This window comes from Gobio gobio (assembly GCF_949357685.1).
Source record: "Gobio gobio genome assembly, chromosome: 19".
Taxonomy (NCBI): Eukaryota; Metazoa; Chordata; class Actinopteri; order Cypriniformes; family Gobionidae; genus Gobio; species Gobio gobio.
In genome coordinates this window covers 29,926,721-29,945,860 of record NC_137112.1, presented here as the reverse complement: position 1 = coordinate 29,945,860, position 19,140 = coordinate 29,926,721, and the positions used below count along the sequence as shown (strand labels likewise).

Sequence of the window (19,140 nt, the reverse complement as noted above, 5' to 3'; positions counted from 1 at the left end):
TAATAAAAAGTCTGAAAATGTTTCATTGACTCAGTTCAAAACTTTGATTCAGTGATTCCTCTGCATCATCATCACTCAGAAATGCTAGATATCTCTGCAATTAGACGTCCCCGTTTTCCGGAAATGTCCCCGTTTTACAGCTCGTTCAAAACAGCCCGCATATGGCATATACATTGCAAAAAAGCCCAACATACAGCAGCTGCTGGAGCAATCGTGTAGTGATTATTTCTCCAGCAGATGGCGCTGTGAGCTACGCTGACTCTACTTGGTCGCGCGCGCCGCTTCATGATGAACGTAACCGAGAGCAGAGCGCCATTATCGTCAAATATCAAAAGAAACATCGTTATCACTTTCATGGTAGTAACACACTAACCATTCATGTTAAATTACTGTTTGCATGTGCTTTATAACAGATCCTCAACGGGGTGCGGGATTGTTTTGTCCCCAAAAGTTCCACAGTCACAAAGCAGCTCACAACAAATACATAAATGCAGAATACACATACTTAAACACATGCTTAAAATAAGCCTAAAATGCAAAATAACAAGACCAATTAAAGATAGAGTTATTTTCAAGCACAAACGTAACAAAACATTTAAAGTAAAAAAAAAAAAGAAGTAATTTATACAGTATAAACTTGTGAAAATGAAAGGATTAAATACAATTACATTTGTTAAATAGTTTATTTGTATAATGTGTTTTTGTTAAGTCATGTTCTAATATTGTTTTGAACGGCTTGTGATTTACAGTGGTGGTTTTACTATTAACTGTTTTCATTGTTTGATTGTTTTTTTGTTTTGTTTTTGCGGGTGCGGTGAATTGTATTAAAACCAGACCAACTAAATCATAATAATTATTCATGTTAATGTAGCAGGCTACAGCTGTCTGGCCAAATGGCAATTCATTTGCGGTGCTGTGAGCCAATCGCGATGGTCGAGTCCCTATATATAAATCGGGACTTTTCGTTTGACAAGTTACGTCATCGACACGCGACTGTTGTCCTGTTTACCTGCCGGCCTATCTGTCTGATGTCTGTCTTGGTCTGCCTGGGTCATCTATTCGATCCTAGCGTTACCGGTAGGAAAAGCTCTGGTTCTTTGTTTCCACTCTTTTAACTTTATGACGGGCTTATAGGGAATGTTTTAATTTTAGAATCCCCGTTGCTGTAGTAGCCCTGTTAGCAGCTAAAGTTGTGCCCGGTTATTGGTGACCAGAGCCTGGGGCCGTGACTGGATGCTGTTTCACAAAGGTATGTGACTACGATAATCATTAGATAAATGTTACGGTGAGATGCGTTTACAAGTAGACACTTTTTGTATTTCAGGAGAGGCTTTATAGCCGGGGTGTAGCGGCCAGCGGGCGACATCAGCGCCGAACGCCTGCTGCTTTGCTTACGTTTTTTATTCCTATTTGTTTACGTATATCATTGGATCATGTCAACAACTGTGGCTGCCTTTTTCACCCGGGACCTAGAATAAGTGGAACCGAGGTTTGCTTACATTAATCGGCAGCTTCCTGGTGAGCTCGGTCTTCCTGTTAGACCGTGAACTGGTTTCATTCAGCATCATATGACCAGTTTCATGGTTTAAGTGTGGAGTGTTGGATGGACTGACACCATTAACTGTTATTATTTTGGTCTATATTTTATAGGCTCAGTGTTTTGTGTGTTTATTTAAACTCTTGTAGGGAGGCTTTTTGTTTGCTGCTGATATACATGAGTATTATTCTGATTCATTTGGGTTGATTATTGATTTGTTTTGTCTACCCCGATCAAAGATCGTTAAGCCAGACGGCATTTTTTTGCCCCATTGTGCTGGCTGGGCTATGATAGTTTGTTTGTTTAATTTGTATTTTGCTTTGTGATTCAATTGCTATCCATATCTTTAACCCTAGTACCATCTTGGGTTTAACAGTGTTTTGCAATTGTTGTGTGTGGTTGTGGTTGATTTTCACGTGCTTGTCTTTTGTCTAGGTGCTGAAGACCGCCAGTGGGAACAGTGCCCCTTGTGGTGGTGGGTCCCTTGGTGTGTGCAGTGGCGGTGCGTTCACCAAATGTGATCATTTCCCTTGCGGTGTGTGTGAAATTTATCACGTGTGAGTGGGGTGTTGTGTTATGGACGATCATTGCTCGGGCCACTAGCCTCCCACTGGTAAGTTTCAGCCCTAGCTTCACCTCGTGTGTGTGTGTGTGTACATTGTGATTAGAGTATACTGTGTTTGTTATTTGATTTGGTGTCAATTACATTCTATTCTCTGTGAAATTCGTACTATGTTTGTTGTGAAATCTTGAATGTTTGGAGTGACTCTGGAGTGTATGGCTCCATGGGTTGTACATTTTTATAAAAAGTAAAAAGAGAAATTAAAATATTATTTTTGTACTTGACCACTGTCTCTGGCTGATCCTTGCACGAACCTGAGTGTCTTGTTAGCGAAAAACCATTAAATCTTTGGGTGTAAGTCCCATCGTGGCGTAGTCTGCTATTTGTCTGGGTCTAAGCCCAGCTATATATATATATATATTCCCCCTGCCACATTTGGCGTAGTCGGCAGGATCGCTTGGTAAAGCCAGAGACGTGTTCCAGTTTTTTTGTTGTTGTTTGCATTGTTTTTTGTTTTCTTCTTTCTCATTATAAGCAAAGCAGCAGCTGTTCTTCGGTCAATCACTAAAGAGGCAGGTAAGGCGGGGAGTGCGTTTGGTTTTTCTTTCTGCCAATTGGACTGTGTAGTACCAAAAATATGCAACAGGGGGTGGCTGAAGGGAATGAGTTACAGGAGTTGAGGGACTTGATAGCTCACCTGAAAGCTGATAATGAGCGTCTACGTCAGACCCCAGGCCCTGCTCCTGCTCCGGGCCCTGTCCTTATTCCTGCTCCTATCCCGGTACCAGAAAGGTTAGTTTTTGTCCCACGTGATAGAAAATGCCCTCTGTTTAGTGGTAGGGCAAGCCCTAAGTTGGGGGAGTGGATTGAGGAAGCGGAAGCTTGCATGAGAGCACGACATTTGACTCGTGCTGATCAGGCATTCTTTCTCTATGATCATCTAGAGGGGGAGGCTCGGGATGAATTAAAATACCGTCCTAGTGCAGATCGAGCAGACCCAGATAGGATATTTGCTGTGTTGCGTGAGGTGTATGGCTGCACTGCTTCATATGTAGCCCTGCAGGAATCCTTTTTTTTAAGAAGGCAACAGGAAGGGGAATCCCTGCAGGAGTTCTCCCTTGCCTTGCTGAGCCTTATGGCGAAAGTTAAGGAGAGTGCGCCTGAGAGTATGTCCAACGCGGAGGCACTGCTAAGGGATCAGTTTGTGGAGCATGTCCTTGATGGGGCTCTGCGTCGTGAACTCAAGCAGATGGTACGCCGGCAGCCGACCGCTACTATTTTAGAAGTAAGGAGTGAGGCTATTAGATGGGAGCGGGAAGGCTTACCGGGAGGTATGAGAGGTCGTAGCTACTCTGTTCCATCAGCATTGGGGATTCAGTATCGGGTTCAAGGCAGTTCCCAGCCGGTGGCTCTGGTGCCGGCTGCTTCTGAACTAAGTGAGATCAGGGATTTGTTGAAGTGTCAACAAGAGCAGCTGAAAAATCAACAAGATCAATTACAGAAGCTTACCCAGAGTCTGTCCCTCTTACAAAATCCTCCCCAACGCAATCGCTTCCCCCGTGATGCCGTTAAGACATGCAGGCGTTGCCAGCAGCCTGGCCACTTGGCTTGGGAGTGTGATGGGGTTCGTGTCCCTGCTCGCTTTCCACTCCCTGCTCAGGCCCCGCGGGACTTTAGTAACCAATCTCGTGCCAATACGATGTCGGAAAACTAGTGCCCACCGAACTGCAGAGCCACCGTTCGGGTGGGGCTACTATTGGCTCAGGGTTTGGGTTACAAGAGTCGAAGGGTGCCTCAAAATTGATGTCGTCTTGCCCTCATCTTGATGTGCTATTTGGGGGAGTTAAGGTACCTTGCCTGCTTGACACTGGGTCTATGGTGTCAACTGTCACTGAAAGTTTCTTTCGTCAGAACTATGAACCATGGGGTCAAGAGCGGCTCCACTCTTGTCATTGGTTGCAGCTTAGGGCTGCCAATGGACTGGCCATCCCTTATCTTGGCTATTTGGAGTTGGATGTCGAACTTTGTGGGAAATTAATGCCCAATTGTGGGGTATTGGTAGTTCGTGATCCTCCTAACAGCCAGCCCCATCCGGTCCCTGGTGTGCTAGGGATGAACGTGATCCGCAAGTGTTACCAGGAGCTGTTTGGGGCGCATGGCACAGCTTTCCTTGACTTGCCCTTAGTGCTGGAGGCTCCATCACCCGTGTTGCAGGCGCTACAACAATGTTATAGTTGCAGCATCCAGGTACCTAGTTCTGCCCCTGGCATGGTTAGGGTCAGAGGTAGGAAGGCTTGTCGTATTCCAGGTGGAGTAATAAAGTTGGTGGCAGCCACCTGTTCCGAACAGTTTTCAGGGTCCATGGTGCTCTTTGAGCCTTTGGCCTCTGGCCTACCTGTTGGCTTATTGGCCTCTCCTGCTCTAGTCCAGGTTAATCGGGGTACAGCCTACATACCCATAGTCAATGTAAATTCTACTGACGTCTTGCTTTTTCCACGTACTATTGTAGGCACGATTGATCATGCTCGCATTGTTAGCCTGCCAGCAGGGGTCACTGAAATACCCCCCGTTATTGCTACGGTGTCATCCCAGCTTGTTAGTCCTTCTGTGCCGGACCAGATAGAGGTCTTAGATTTGTCCTCACTGCCCACTGATGATCAAGGATCAGTGAGGGAATTGTTGTACAGGTATAAGGATGTCTTTTCGGCCTATGACATGGATTTGGGCTGCACCAATTTGCTTGCTCATGATATCCCTCTTGTGGAGGATACTCCGATCCGTCAACGCTATCGTCGGATACCTCCTTCAGAGTACGAGGTAGTGAAAGAACACATTAATCAACTGCTTGAGGCAAACATCATACGAGAGAGTTGTAGTCCTTATGCGTCCCCAATTGTCCTAGTTAAAAAGAAGGATGGTAGCCTGCGCATGTGCGTAGACTACCGCCAGCTAAATAACAACACTAGGAAGGACGCATTCCCTCTTCCTCGTATTGAGGAATCGCTTGATGCATTGACCGGGGCTCGTTGGTTCTCCACTTTGGACCTGGCCAGTGGGTACAACCAGGTCCCAGTGGCAGAAGTGGATAAGCCTAAGACGGCTTTTTGTACGCCCTTTGGGCTGTTTGAGTGGAACCGGATGCCCTTCGGGCTCTGCAATGCCCCCAGCACCTTTCAGAGGTTAATGCAGCGTTTATTTGGAGATCAACAATGTCAATCGTTGCTTTTATATCTTGACGATATTGTGATCTTCTCCTCTACAGTAAAACAGCATCTGGAGAGGCTGGAAGTGGTGCTGGGGCGGCTGCAGCGAGAGGGGCTGAAGGCGAAGCTCTCCAAATGTGCCTTTTTCCAGCAACGGGTTCAATATTTGGGCCATGTGATCTCTGACCAGGGTGTAGCCACTGACCCGGGAAAGATTGAGGTGGTCGTTGGTTGGCAGGCCCCCACTACCATCTCAGAGCTCCGTTCTTTTTTGGGGTTTGCGAGCTATTATCGCCGTTTTGTGCAAGGGTTCGCAAAGTTGGCCGCCCCGTTACATCGTTTGGTGGCTGCTCAAGGGAACATCAAGTCAAAACGGAAGTCTGAGCGGGAAAATATTGGTAGGTGGAGCGACGAGTGTAGGGATAGCTTTGAAGCTCTAAAACATAAGCTGACCACAACACCAGTGCTGGCGTATGCTGACTTTTCCCTTCCATTTATTTTGGAGGTTGATGCAAGTTATGGTGGTCTGGGAGCGGTGCTCTCCCAAGAGCAACAAGGCAAGGTGCGGCCAATAGCATATGCCAGTCGGGGGTTGAAGCCTACAGAGCGTAATATGCAAAATTACAGCTCCATGAAACTGGAGTTTCTGGCCCTTAAGTGGGCCATGACAGAGAAATTTCGTGAATATTTGTTGGGTCACAAATGTATCGTCTTCACGGACAATAACCCACTTAGTCATCTAACATCGGCAAAGCTGGGTGCCACCGAACAGCGTTGGGCAGCCCAGCTTGCTGCTTTTGACTTCGAGTTAAAATACCGTTCTGGTAGGAATAATAGGAATGCAGACGCTTTGTCTCGCCAACATCCCACGGGCCCTTTGGAAATGCAAGCGATGCTCTCTGGCACACCTTTGCCTAAACCACTCCAGCAGGTATTGTCCCTGGGAGATGTGGAGGCAGCGCAGGCGACCATCACTGCCTTGCCCTGCCGTTGGCCAGCTGAGGTCTCACTCCTCCAACAAGATGACCCTGCTATTAGAGAACTCTGGCGGTTTTGGCGACGTAAACAGCGGCCTAACTCCGAGGAACGGAAGCAGGTGTGCCCAACTGTGTTGGCTTGGCTTCGCCAGTGGGATCGGCTACTGGAAACGGGCGAGGTTTTATATCGCCAAGTACTGCGCCCTGATGGAAAAGAGGCAGTGCTTCAATTATTGCTGCCCGCCTCATTAAAACAGGATGTGCTGACTCAAGTTCACCAGGAGCACGGCCATCAGGGGGTGGAGAGAACACTGGAGTTGCTGCGCCAACGGTGTTTTTGGCCGGGTATGTCCACGGAAGTGGCACAGTGGTGTCAGGCATGTGAGCGATGCCAGCTTGCCAAGGACTCTCAACCTGTGGCCCAAAGCTTCATGGGGCATTTGTTGGCCTCGCAGCCGAATGAGATTCTGGCCATTGATTACACCACCCTGGAGCCTGGTAGGACAGGGGTGGAAAACGTCTTAGTGATGACTGACGTTTTCAGTAAGTACACTTTGGCAGTTCCCACCCATGACCAGCGTGCTCCCACTGTGGCTCGTGTATTGGTGACCGAATGGTTTTCCAAGTTCGGGGTTCCTTCTAGGATTCATTCTGATCAGGGCCGTAGCTTTGAAAGTGCCCTGATCCAGCAGCTATGTGGTCTTTACGGCATTAAAAAGACTCGAACAACCCCATATCATCCGTCTGGCAATGGTCAGTGCGAGAGATTTAATAGGACCCTTCACAACTTGTTGCGGACCCTGCCTGTGTCGAGGAAGAGGGACTGGCCGTCCTGTTTACCACAGGTACTCTACTGCTATAACACTACCCCCCACCAGTCCACTGGAGAGTCTCCATTCTTTCTCTTGTTCGGGCAGGAGCCTAGATTACCAGTTGATTTTCTTTTGGGTAGGGTTCAGGATCCGGTTGGTGGTACGGTTCATGAGTGGGTGCAGGAACATCAGGCCCGACTACAGGTTGCATTTCAGGGGGCCAGAGAGCGGTTGGACATAGCGGCCCTACGCCGGAAAAGGAACTATGATCGACACGTTCGAGATGCTCCACTGGTGGAGGGTCAGCAGGTGTTTTTGCGTAACTTCAACATCCGTGGACGCCATAAGATTTGCGACCTGTGGAGCCCAGTGGTGCATCAAATCTTGAGGGCACCTAAGGGTGGTGGGTCGGTTTATACGGTGGCACCCGTAGCCGACCCTAACAGGGCTCGTCATGTGCACCGCTCTCTCCTGAAGGCTGTGGTACAGAACCCTTCCTCTGCCCCAGTCAGCCTAGGTGAACCTAGTTCCGCTAATCCCTCTTTTTCGCCCCGGCCTATTGATGATGATGCTTATTGTGACTCTGACCTGATGGCTTGGAGATATGAAGAACCTGCCGTGCTTGGCTTGTCAGACATCAGTAGACCGGTCGTCATAGCTAGTCCAGAAGTACCCCTTCAGTATTTACCTCCAGGTATATCCCTGCCAGAACCTAGTTCTTTAGCACCGTCATCTCATCCTGAATTGACGGATGATTTAACCAACTCTTTGGCAGTTCTTCCTTCGGGGTGCTTGGATACTGGGGAGGTGACCAGACGAAAAACATCCCGGTCCACGGCTGGAAAACACTCTAATATTCATCATTTGCCATAACATGTACGAGTTTCGGTTACTGAGGTCTTCCAGGCCTGTGAATCAGTGTGTATTTTCGGCTCTAAATGCTGGAGCCACCACCTAGCGTCGTAGTGTTGTAATGGGGTTTTCTTTTAATCGTTGGGGCAACGATTTAGAAAGGGGGGGCAGATTGTAGCAGGCTACAGCTGTCTGGCCAAATGGCAATTCATTTGCGGTGCTGTGAGCCAATCGCGATGGTCGAGTCCCTATATATAAATCGGGACTTTTCGTTTGACAAGTTACGTCATCGACACGCGACTGTTGTCCTGTTTACCTGCCGGCCTATCTGTCTGATGTCTGTCTTGGTCTGCCTGGGTCATCTATTCGATCCTAGCGTTACCGGTAGGAAAAGCTCTGGTTCTTTGTTTCCACTCTTTTAACTTTATGACGGGCTTATAGGGAATGTTTTAATTTTAGAATCCCCGTTGCTGTAGTAGCCCTGTTAGCAGCTAAAGTTGTGCCCGGTTATTGGTGACCAGAGCCTGGGGCCGTGACTGGATGCTGTTTCACAAAGGTATGTGACTACGATAATCATTAGATAAATGTTACGGTGAGATGCGTTTACAAGTAGACACTTTTTGTATTTCAGGAGAGGCTTTATAGCCGGGGTGTAGCGGCCAGCGGGCGACATCAGCGCCGAACGCCTGCTGCTTTGCTTACGTTTTTTATTCCTATTTGTTTACGTATATCATTGGATCATGTCAACAACTGTGGCTGCCTTTTTCACCCGGGACCTAGAATAAGTGGAACCGAGGTTTGCTTACATTAATCGGCAGCTTCCTGGTGAGCTCGGTCTTCCTGTTAGACCGTGAACTGGTTTCATTCAGCATCATATGACCAGTTTCATGGTTTAAGTGTGGAGTGTTGGATGGACTGACACCATTAACTGTTATTATTTTGGTCTATATTTTATAGGCTCAGTGTTTTGTGTGTTTATTTAAACTCTTGTAGGGAGGCTTTTTGTTTGCTGCTGATATACATGAGTATTATTCTGATTCATTTGGGTTGATTATTGATTTGTTTTGTCTACCCCGATCAAAGATCGTTAAGCCAGACGGCATTTTTTTGCCCCATTGTGCTGGCTGGGCTATGATAGTTTGTTTGTTTAATTTGTATTTTGCTTTGTGATTCAATTGCTATCCATATCTTTAACCCTAGTACCATCTTGGGTTTAACAGTGTTTTGCAATTGTTGTGTGTGGTTGTGGTTGATTTTCACGTGCTTGTCTTTTGTCTAGGTGCTGAAGACCGCCAGTGGGAACAGTGCCCCTTGTGGTGGTGGGTCCCTTGGTGTGTGCAGTGGCGGTGCGTTCACCAAATGTGATCATTTCCCTTGCGGTGTGTGTGAAATTTATCACGTGTGAGTGGGGTGTTGTGTTATGGACGATCATTGCTCGGGCCACTAGCCTCCCACTGGTAAGTTTCAGCCCTAGCTTCACCTCGTGTGTGTGTGTGTGTACATTGTGATTAGAGTATACTGTGTTTGTTATTTGATTTGGTGTCAATTACATTCTATTCTCTGTGAAATTCGTACTATGTTTGTTGTGAAATCTTGAATGTTTGGAGTGACTCTGGAGTGTATGGCTCCATGGGTTGTACATTTTTATAAAAAGTAAAAAGAGAAATTAAAATATTATTTTTGTACTTGACCACTGTCTCTGGCTGATCCTTGCACGAACCTGAGTGTCTTGTTAGCGAAAAACCATTAAATCTTTGGGTGTAAGTCCCATCGTGGCGTAGTCTGCTATTTGTCTGGGTCTAAGCCCAGCTATATATATATATATATTCCCCCTGCCACATTAATAATAATATAGGGAGCCCACAACGACAACAAAAAACATTCAAAAATATACTGTCCCCGTTTTTAATTAATCGACAGGCCCAATAACAAATGAGATTTCTTAGTGATATTTTGACCACTCAAATAGGAAATGTCCCCGGTTTCCATTTCAGAAATCTGGTCACCTTACTCTGCATGCATCAAAATGGGTTGGTAAATACTTTTATTTATTTTTACTATATTTTGCTATATTATTGCATATGAATCAAATAATGTTTCCTTGTATTAGTTTAATGGTGAATTTTTGTAGTTCTTATATTTTAACTTGTTTCAGGGTATTAAAATGTAAGGTTATATATGTGTGTGTTTAAAATCAACACAAATTCAACAACATTTTTTTTAACACAAATTAAAGAAAATTAGATTTTTTTTGCAGTGTGACTAACACTTATTTCTATCCAGCGATTCATGGCATTCATGTCAATAATGTCAACAACAACAAAAATTATTGAGTCATGTACACTAGTATACAATGCCTGTGTACCCTCTATAAGAAAATCTATTTATGCTGTTTTATTTGTTCTCTTTCTCATTGTTCCTAAAAATATAAAAAATAATATAGGCCTATATAAAAATGTAGTAGGCATATGCATCCCTAACCAGTCTTAAGGGAAAGTTCACCCAAAAAATAAAATTATGTCACCACAAAGATATTTAGAATGTTTGTAACCAAGCAGATCTCGCCCCCCATTTGACTACCATAGTATTTTTTATCCCTTTAAAAAGCCCAATTATTCCTTAGAATAGCAGTGATTTGGAAAATGCTGTTGTTATGGTCTGAAGTGTTAAAATGGTCAAATGAGACCTTGTTTGTAACCTCTAAAATAGGCCTACAGTTTTGATTTAGATTTTTTGAATTTCATTAGGTTTGATTCAAATGGTAAATACAGACATTTGTGATCTTTGTAAATATCCAGTGCAGTTTTAGTCTCATGAAATTACAAACATTAGTCTTGCTTCATGTCAGAGAAGCTGATTTAAGGGCACAACACAGATGACCTCAGTGTATGTTGTCTTCCAGTGTACACCACTAGGCTGCTGATTAAAACCCCAAACTGTTGCTTTAGACATAAATGAAGATGCAAAGGCCATAAAAGGATGACATTTCTCTTAACATGCCATTTGAAACCTTTAAAATACAACATGTATGGCAAAAGGTACAAAACATTTAAAATTAACATGATTACATAATGAAGAGTTAGACGTACATTTATTTTAAACAACTAAAGTCAGAAAAAGTGACCTTTAAGTTAAAACATACAGTATGCTTTTATATTTGCATTACCACCTATCTTAAGTGTGAGCATTTGACAGAGGTTTTGTTTTTGTTGATAGATAGATAGACAGACAGACAGATAGATGGATGGATGGATGGATGGACGGACGGACGGACGGACGGACGGACGGACGGACGGACGGACAGACAGATAGATAGATCTGTGTGCTCGTGTGTTTGAGTAAACGCTAGTGATAGTAGCTTCACGACGGGACGCCGTCACCTTACTTCGGGAGGGGAATTACCTCGAAGTATTGAAATTGTGTTAGATGTATTCGAGAAGGGAATTACCTCGAGATACTGTAGTTTTATATTAACAGAATTGTCCGTGGTGAAGTCAGATAAACGGATTGAGAATTCCCGCGACAGAGGTGAACCAGAAGGGATGTTTAGCTGTTTGAAATGCATTGAAGTTAAACTGATAACTGAATGAAATGAAATAAACTCTTATGGTGTAAAGTATTTTTGGTGTTCTTCTCTGTGTAATGATATTAGAACAGCATGCGTCACTGAACATTTAAACAAATTCCAGCATTAAACAAACAAAACAATGAAACTAACAACTTGGGACGATGAACGGGATGTTACAACACCGACATCAGGGCTACAAACACACAACTACACCAGGATGGCACATTTTGCCGGCATTTATGCTGCGTTCCAGGCAGGTTTCTGAGCCCGTAAGTTACGACTTCAAACCACGACTCACGACTTTGTAGCGTTCCAGGCAAAGTCACGCCGAACTGCCTGAGCGGTAGCTTGATGTAAACAAAGCGTGGCGGACCGTACGGGGCTTATGCTCATTTACAATCACTTCTATCGCCAAAGGTGCTCACTCCTTGCTTACTTGAGGGAAACGGAGGAGAAAAGCGGCGCATAAGGCAAGAGAAGCTGTTATACCTTTTATTTTATGTTATTTGTATATCTGGAAATGTATTTGGTATTATTTTATTCTTGCACTCAATGGCCTGAAAACGAGCTAAGGCTAGAAAAGCTGCTGATAATGCACAACATTTGCGGATGAATAACGTTAGAGCAATACCTTAATTTTAAAAAACGATTTGGGTTTTAATGTACGACTTTCATAAACACCGCATCCGTAGGGGCTGCCATTGTTGCTTCGCGGGCTAATGTGACGTCAGAGCTCGTAACTGGGAGTACATCGATCTAGTACGAGTTCACGGGTGGGAAGTCACGGGTTTGACTGGTGCACTTTCATGGGAAGAAGGTTGGAAAAACACGGGTCGCCTAGAACTCGGCATTAGTTTGTGTGTATGTGTAATGGTGGAAACAGTTTGTTGTGTGCACATGCCCATGTTCAGTCCCTTCAAAATAAAAGTCCGGGGCCACAGTCAGTCTGTGACAACTATATAAATAAAGATGAGTTGTTCTAACTAAACAAAGCAAATGTGGCTGTGATGACTTGATGACTCTTTCCAGTCTTCGGTCTCTCGTGTTCTCGCTCAGACGTGGGCCGGCTCTGATCTCTGGTGCGGCGGCTTGGGTTCCTGTCAGGTCGGGGTTGGACTTCAGGCTTCGGGTCAAGTCTCGAGCTCAAGCGCTCCACCAAGGACAGCAAGTGTTATTTCCTATCCAATACAAAGATTATATGAACATGTGAACTCATGAATGTTTTTTTAGAGCTGATTTACAACAGAACTGAATTCTTGCAATTGCGTCACTGATTGTGTCATTTTCCTGTTTATTACTGTGAAGCCGCTCTGAAACAATCTGTATTGTTTAAAGCGCTGTATAAATGAAGCTGACTTGACTATAACAATGAACACACATTTGAAAACCTCACTACAAATAATCCAGAACTGAAGATAAATGATAATAATCCTACTCTGTCTGTTAGACTTCCTCACACCTGAAATCACTGATCGAGTGAATCTCCTGCACTTCTCCTGAACTTCTCCAGATCATTTCTAATCCACTCATGTTGTAACATCTGCTCTAACGTCGGCCGTTTCGTTGGATCCCGGGCTAGGCACTTGCTAATCAGATCTCTGCATTCTGTACACATTTTATTAAGGAGAGGCTGGTTAGTCGTGACCATGTGACACGAACGTTGGCATCTATGAAAACAGCATCTGATGAACAATAAACTGAATGTATTTCAACTTGAAAAATCTTACATACTTCACCTTTACCTGTTTCTAAACAGAGCCTTTGCTTTATGTGTGTGTGTTTATATATGTTATCAATATTTTTCACTCACCTTTGGATACGTTGGAGTTCTGAAATGCAACTTTGGCTTGTGTGATTTCCTTTCTATTGCCAAAGGGAACACAAGCGTTCATCATCTCGTACAACAACACCCCTAGAGCCCAGACATTTGTTGGGATGGCGTGGAATAGAGGTTCAGTGAAGACTTCAGGCGGGGTGTAACTCAGTAATCCTGTAAGCAAGACATTTGCACATTGTTGAGCAATTTCTTCAAAGCATCAAATTATCAGAAAGTCAATACATCCAGGTTTCCACACTCCAAAAATACTCACCACAGTATATGTTCCTCTTGTAGCCATCGTCACTAAGTAGCTGACCGCAGCCGAAGTCTATCAGCTTGAGCTCTAGCGTGTTTGTCTTCACCAGGAAATTCTGTGGATGAACGTCATTATGAAAAACGCCATGCTCGATGCAGTGTTGCACTGCCAGCACAGCCTGTCTCATGATGACCCGAGCTGTGGTTTCATCCAGTGGAGGATCACGAAGGATGAAGTGGAGCAAGTTCTCGCAGGGTTCAGGGAACTCCATTATGAGGTCGAATGTCCGAGGATGTTCAAACCAGTCGTACAGTCGGATGACGTAGGGGCTTGTGGGTTCTTGCCTCATCATGAGCAGCAGCGCCACTTCTGTTACGAGAGGTGTGGGATGCCCGGGCTAGAGAAAAGTAGTAGACAGAAGGTTAGCTGGGTCAAAATCTGAAGAAAACATATCATTTTTAAATGTACTTTTCTTTGATCTTTATAGATACGATCATCAGAGCCTTTCCAGGTTTACTGATCTATTACATTTACACCTAATGCTTCCTCCAGGAGTATTGACTACAGTAATCAGCACTTAAACAACAAATACACATTTAACTTTTGACCAACTTACAATATCAAGATAACGATCGTTGTTGATCTTGCGCATCTGCTTGATGGCAATCTGCAAAAAAAAACAAAAAAAAACAATGTTCAATAACAGTAACAGTGTTCAAACGCCTGTTTGTACAATTCAGCAAGATTGCTTTACCTTTTTGCCATCAAGTTTCCGTGTTCCCTTGAACACTCTTCCGAATCCTCCGGATCCAATCATCTCTCCCACGGTATAGAGAGTCTCAAAGGAGTCTGAAAAACAAAATATGAGAAATATATGAGCTTGCTGGATCCTTTCCTTTATATTAAAAATAACAGTGCAAACAAGACAATAATAATACTGTTTAAAACAATGTTGGAGAAATAATGTCTGTGGATTGACCCTTACTTGGCTTGACGCCGGAGTGATCTGGATCAGGTGATGATGGACCAGGATCGGGTTCTGGCTCCAGATCCGCTGGAGGAACAAACGGCTCCACAACATCCTCAGCACTGAGACAACAGCAGAGGAGCGAGCGCCTCGTAGCCTGACACACGTTCCTGAAGAAAGAACGATCTCCTTTCCTCTTCTTACATTCTGCAGGTTTTTCTGAAATGAAGAAAACAAAACTGAATTATTAGAAACATCTTTGACGTCAAAATAGGCAATGATATAATGACATACCTTACATTTTACTGTTAAATCCAGAAAAAACAAATAAATGTGCCTGTACTGTGACTGTCTTACGCATGAAATAGCAAAATCTCCATCTGTACACTTTACACCGCCCAGCTTTATTTCAGTCTCACCTGTTGAGCTCTTGTTCACTGGTGAAAGGCCATTTGAAGTCTCCGTTGGCTCGACGGGAACTTGACCTGGCAGCAGAGGCCACATCCACTCTTCGGGGCTGTCGGACCAGGACAAACTACAGTGGCTGCAACTGCCCTGTTCGCTTAGGCTATCCGATCTATGGCCACTCCACTTCCAATCGACGATGTACGAGCCTCGGCTGCTGAGGCTCAACGACTCGCTACAGAACCACCTCACTATATTTTCAGAGAGGGACAAAGATGATTTGGACATATTAATAATCAAATTGTTACTTTATTTTTTTTTTCCAACTTTCTATTTTCAAAGACACATTATTTGTTAACTGAGCCATAACTTCTTCAATAAAAGCCTATTCTGACCTCTGCGAAGGAGTTTAGATGGACTGGACGGACGTCCATCGTCCTGGCTCAGCCGGCTGCCGCTCTGCCACTCCCTCTTCCTGTCAGTCTGACCTGTGGACACAGAAACACAAAACTCAGAAGACAGAAGTGCTAAATGTGTAGAAGCTCCTGGATCTGTGTCTGGGTCCGGTCCTCAAAACCGCGTCTCCAAACCTCCTGACCAGCCATCTGAGAGAAAGTGGCTCTCCTGGATCTGGAGCGGCCTGAGGCTGGAATTTTTCAGTAACATTAGGGGAGAGTGGGGTGAGTTGTGCCAGTTTTTACTCAAAGTGACTTTAAAGTGAGGCCATGACAGTAATGTCTTCAACTTAAGAACGTACATATATTTCAGGATGTGGTGCATCCCTGAGAACAATAACTTTGGATCTGAAATAAATTGTTTCAGAAATATAGCTTTTGGGGAAAAAAGTGGTCTCGTGGCACAACTTGCCCCTGGTGAGGGGTAAGTTGTGCCTTTGGGGAGAATACGTTGGGGTAAATTGTGCCAGTGATTTCTGAAGTAAAACAGAACATTTTAATGTTATGAACTGTAATGCTATATGAAAGCGAGACAAATTCAATACAAAATTACTAATTTAAGGTTTATTTAGATATTGTCACCCTATTAAACTGTTGGAATAAGTCATATTTTGTAGTTTTTGGGAAAAGACAAAAAACTTCAATACACAATATATGATATTTGTGAATCATTTCAGCCAAAAAGGCTTTGGCAATAAATGCCTGTTGGCACACATAGAAAGCTGCCTGTCAAATATGTAACATATAAGAATAAAGTGAGGCTCATTTCTAAACATCCTATTGTGACTAAATTTCTCTTTATTAACAAAACTGAAATCAGTGTTAGCTAAATTAAACAAATGGCAGGTGAGTCAAACACTGATGAGGCATGCCCATCTCCTCACTTCTCCAGATTATCCCCTGTGGGTATGTAGATCTAGGTGGTCTGGATCTGGCCTTACTACTTAACATCCCACTTGTCAATGCTGCAGGGGAATATAAACTTCTGCTCTCTTCTGGCTGTACCACCAAGTTTTTGGGGTATGGGTAGTTTCTTGAGCACCTCTAGGGATGACTCCTTCATCGTTTTCTTTCAATGTAAAGATGGACTTTCCATCCACAGACTTCTTTCAACTTTGGCACAAATCACCCCAGACTCACAAGTTTGTAAAAACTAGCATGATCCAGCAGTTAAGAGCTAACATCATGTTAACTGTATAGACTCATTGTGTAGCCTGCTAAAGCACTAAAACGTGTGAAATGTTTTCAAACTTGTCTATAATTGTTCAGACGCTACAATCAAAAAACCGTGATCAGAGAAATTTTACTTTGAGAGGGAAAAAATACCGTTTTTTGGGCTAAAATGTGCTAACCTCTCATGCCACATGTCTCCCTTCTTTAGAGGATGAGTAAAATTGATGGCTTTTCAAAATTATGTGGTCACATGACCAATTCCTTCTATGGTTTTCCAGAAACAAATGGGTGGAAGTTCCAGGCCCATCGCAAGGGGGGTGCGAGGCCCTGTGCGAACGTGATGTGCCAGGCCCGGGGGTATAGCCTTTTAACTGGGGTCTACTCTGTTGCTATAGTGACGAACAATTTGTTGTTTATGTGGATATATAAGAAAGAAAATCGTATATTCAGTTTAACAGCAGGTTCAAGAAGTTAAACCGTGTAACTGAACTGGGCAGTGCGCACATTTTTACGCTAAAAATATGTTCTAAATTATGAAGGGGTCAAATGCGTTTGCAAAACGCCCTGAATGCACTTGAATTAGTTTGGACTGCTCTCTCACTGAATCATCAGAAGCCATTTCTCAGTCGGTAAAATTATAAACAGACAGTATTGAGAGGACCAGCGCTGTTTTTCAGTATTTCCTCTGTGAAAATGAACAAAATGGATGTCTGACAATTTCGTTGCTTTTTGCAGTTTTCAGATTTAAAAAACGTTTAAAACGTCTCGAGATAGAGCTTTAGTTAGGTTATGCTTATTTAACTTTAATAGTGTTAAATAAAAAACCTTTTGTGCATACCGTCAGATGAAATGCAAGCGTCTGTGCTTTCTCCATCCATGCAATAAATGCACATGCTTGAATGAGCGCACATTTCTAGCGTATTTACTTGAACTTCGTAGGCAGGGCCGGCTCTGTAATTCTGGGGGCCCTAAGCAGGATAATTTTGGGGCCCTGCCTTGCAGTGAATAATGGAGTATTGCACCGCAAACCAGCAACTGTATACAATCTAACACTTACATATTTCATCTGTATATCTTTTAACATGATTGCCTACAATTATTTTACTGCTTATTAAAGTACACTCACTGAAACAGTAAAAGTAAAGATTATAGATTTGCAAATTTAAGGTCAATTTGTTGTAAACAAATAAATATTAATAATTTAGCATTAACAATATATAGCTAACTTACAACATTAGCCATAGTGGTATGCGGCTCGCTATGCTCTACTGAAGCAGCAGTAGAGTCACCTCCTCCAGCTGTTGAGATTATCATATAATTAATAATAAATACAGTATGCAGAGTAGATAAAACACATTCATTTTAAATTAATATTAAAGTACAATTAGACAACATAGTGAATTATGATTATAAAACTAAATGTTTTATTGGCAAGAGGAAAATTAGCTATGTTGAAGTTGCGCACAAAACTATTCAAAAGAAAGGCAGTGGGAAATATTTACTTGTGTCAGCCTCCTGAAATGTTTCTCCACGACCACCAAAATATTTAAGAATGGCTCCTCCTGAGAAAGTGACATTTAGTTTTTTACAATTATGTTAAGGGTAAATTAAAAGAAATCCAACGTTAAATTATATTATTTAATTATTGGTTGATTAACTCTTACATACTGTTCATATTTTAAACCTTCACAGCATGGAGTGAGATATTTTTTACCTTTTATGATTACATACAGTAATACATTCACTGTAAAAAAAAATCAGGTGCCCAATTGAAAATTGTCTAGTGAGCGATCACATCTAAAATTTTCAGTTGGCCAAATTTAATTTCTTGAATTTTAATTGAATTAAAATGCATCAATTCACATTAATTCAATTTGGCCAACTGAAAAATTTAGATGTGATCGCTCACTAGAAAATTTTCAATTGGGGACCTGCTTTTTTTTACAGTGTTCTTTACTAAAATTTACCACAAATCCATTTTGCTTTTAGGTGTCTTGTATCGATCATCATTCAATAATGTTTCAGAGAGGACACTGTGTTTTCTTTAGGTTTAAATGGTCTGGGCGATTTAGCTTAACAATATATAAAATATTTCATAATAGTATATAGATTAATATTTATTAATAATCTTTAATTGCCAATTCAATTAAGACCATAAGAAAAAGCTTGTATTTAACCGCTTTATTTTAAACTTCATTTTGATTTTGACTGTCAAATGATTGCTCTTTCTCTTCCTATTATTCCTACTTTCTTTCTCTCGAATGTTCTTAAATTTTTTATTGTAATAAGCGTCTATTGAGACAAAGATTTTTCGTTTTTTTCTTTCCCAGAACTAGTGTAGGTCATGTAACGTTAACTGTTAAAAAGAAAATACATTCAAAGGAGGTGGTCTGTAGCCCGGAGCTGGGGCCGACGGCTGGACCATAGCGCAAGCAATGTTGATTCAGCATAATCGACGGACAGCTAACGTTATGCTGCGTTCACACCAAACGCAAATAGAGTGTCTGGCGCGAGTGATTTGATTTCAATTTTAAGTCAATGGAAAGTCGCGTTG

General features: G+C 43.0%; 1 long non-coding RNA gene across 1 annotated transcript; it reads left to right on the top strand.

Moving 5' to 3' along the window:
* The first annotated feature begins 900 nt into the window (after positions 1-900).
* Positions 901-2,383, top strand: LOC307142866. The gene is made up of 2 exons (XR_013818518.1): positions 901-1,077; positions 1,153-2,383. It is a non-coding gene; the product is annotated as an uncharacterized lncRNA (long non-coding RNA).
* Positions 2,384-19,140: the final 16,757 nt, after the last annotated feature.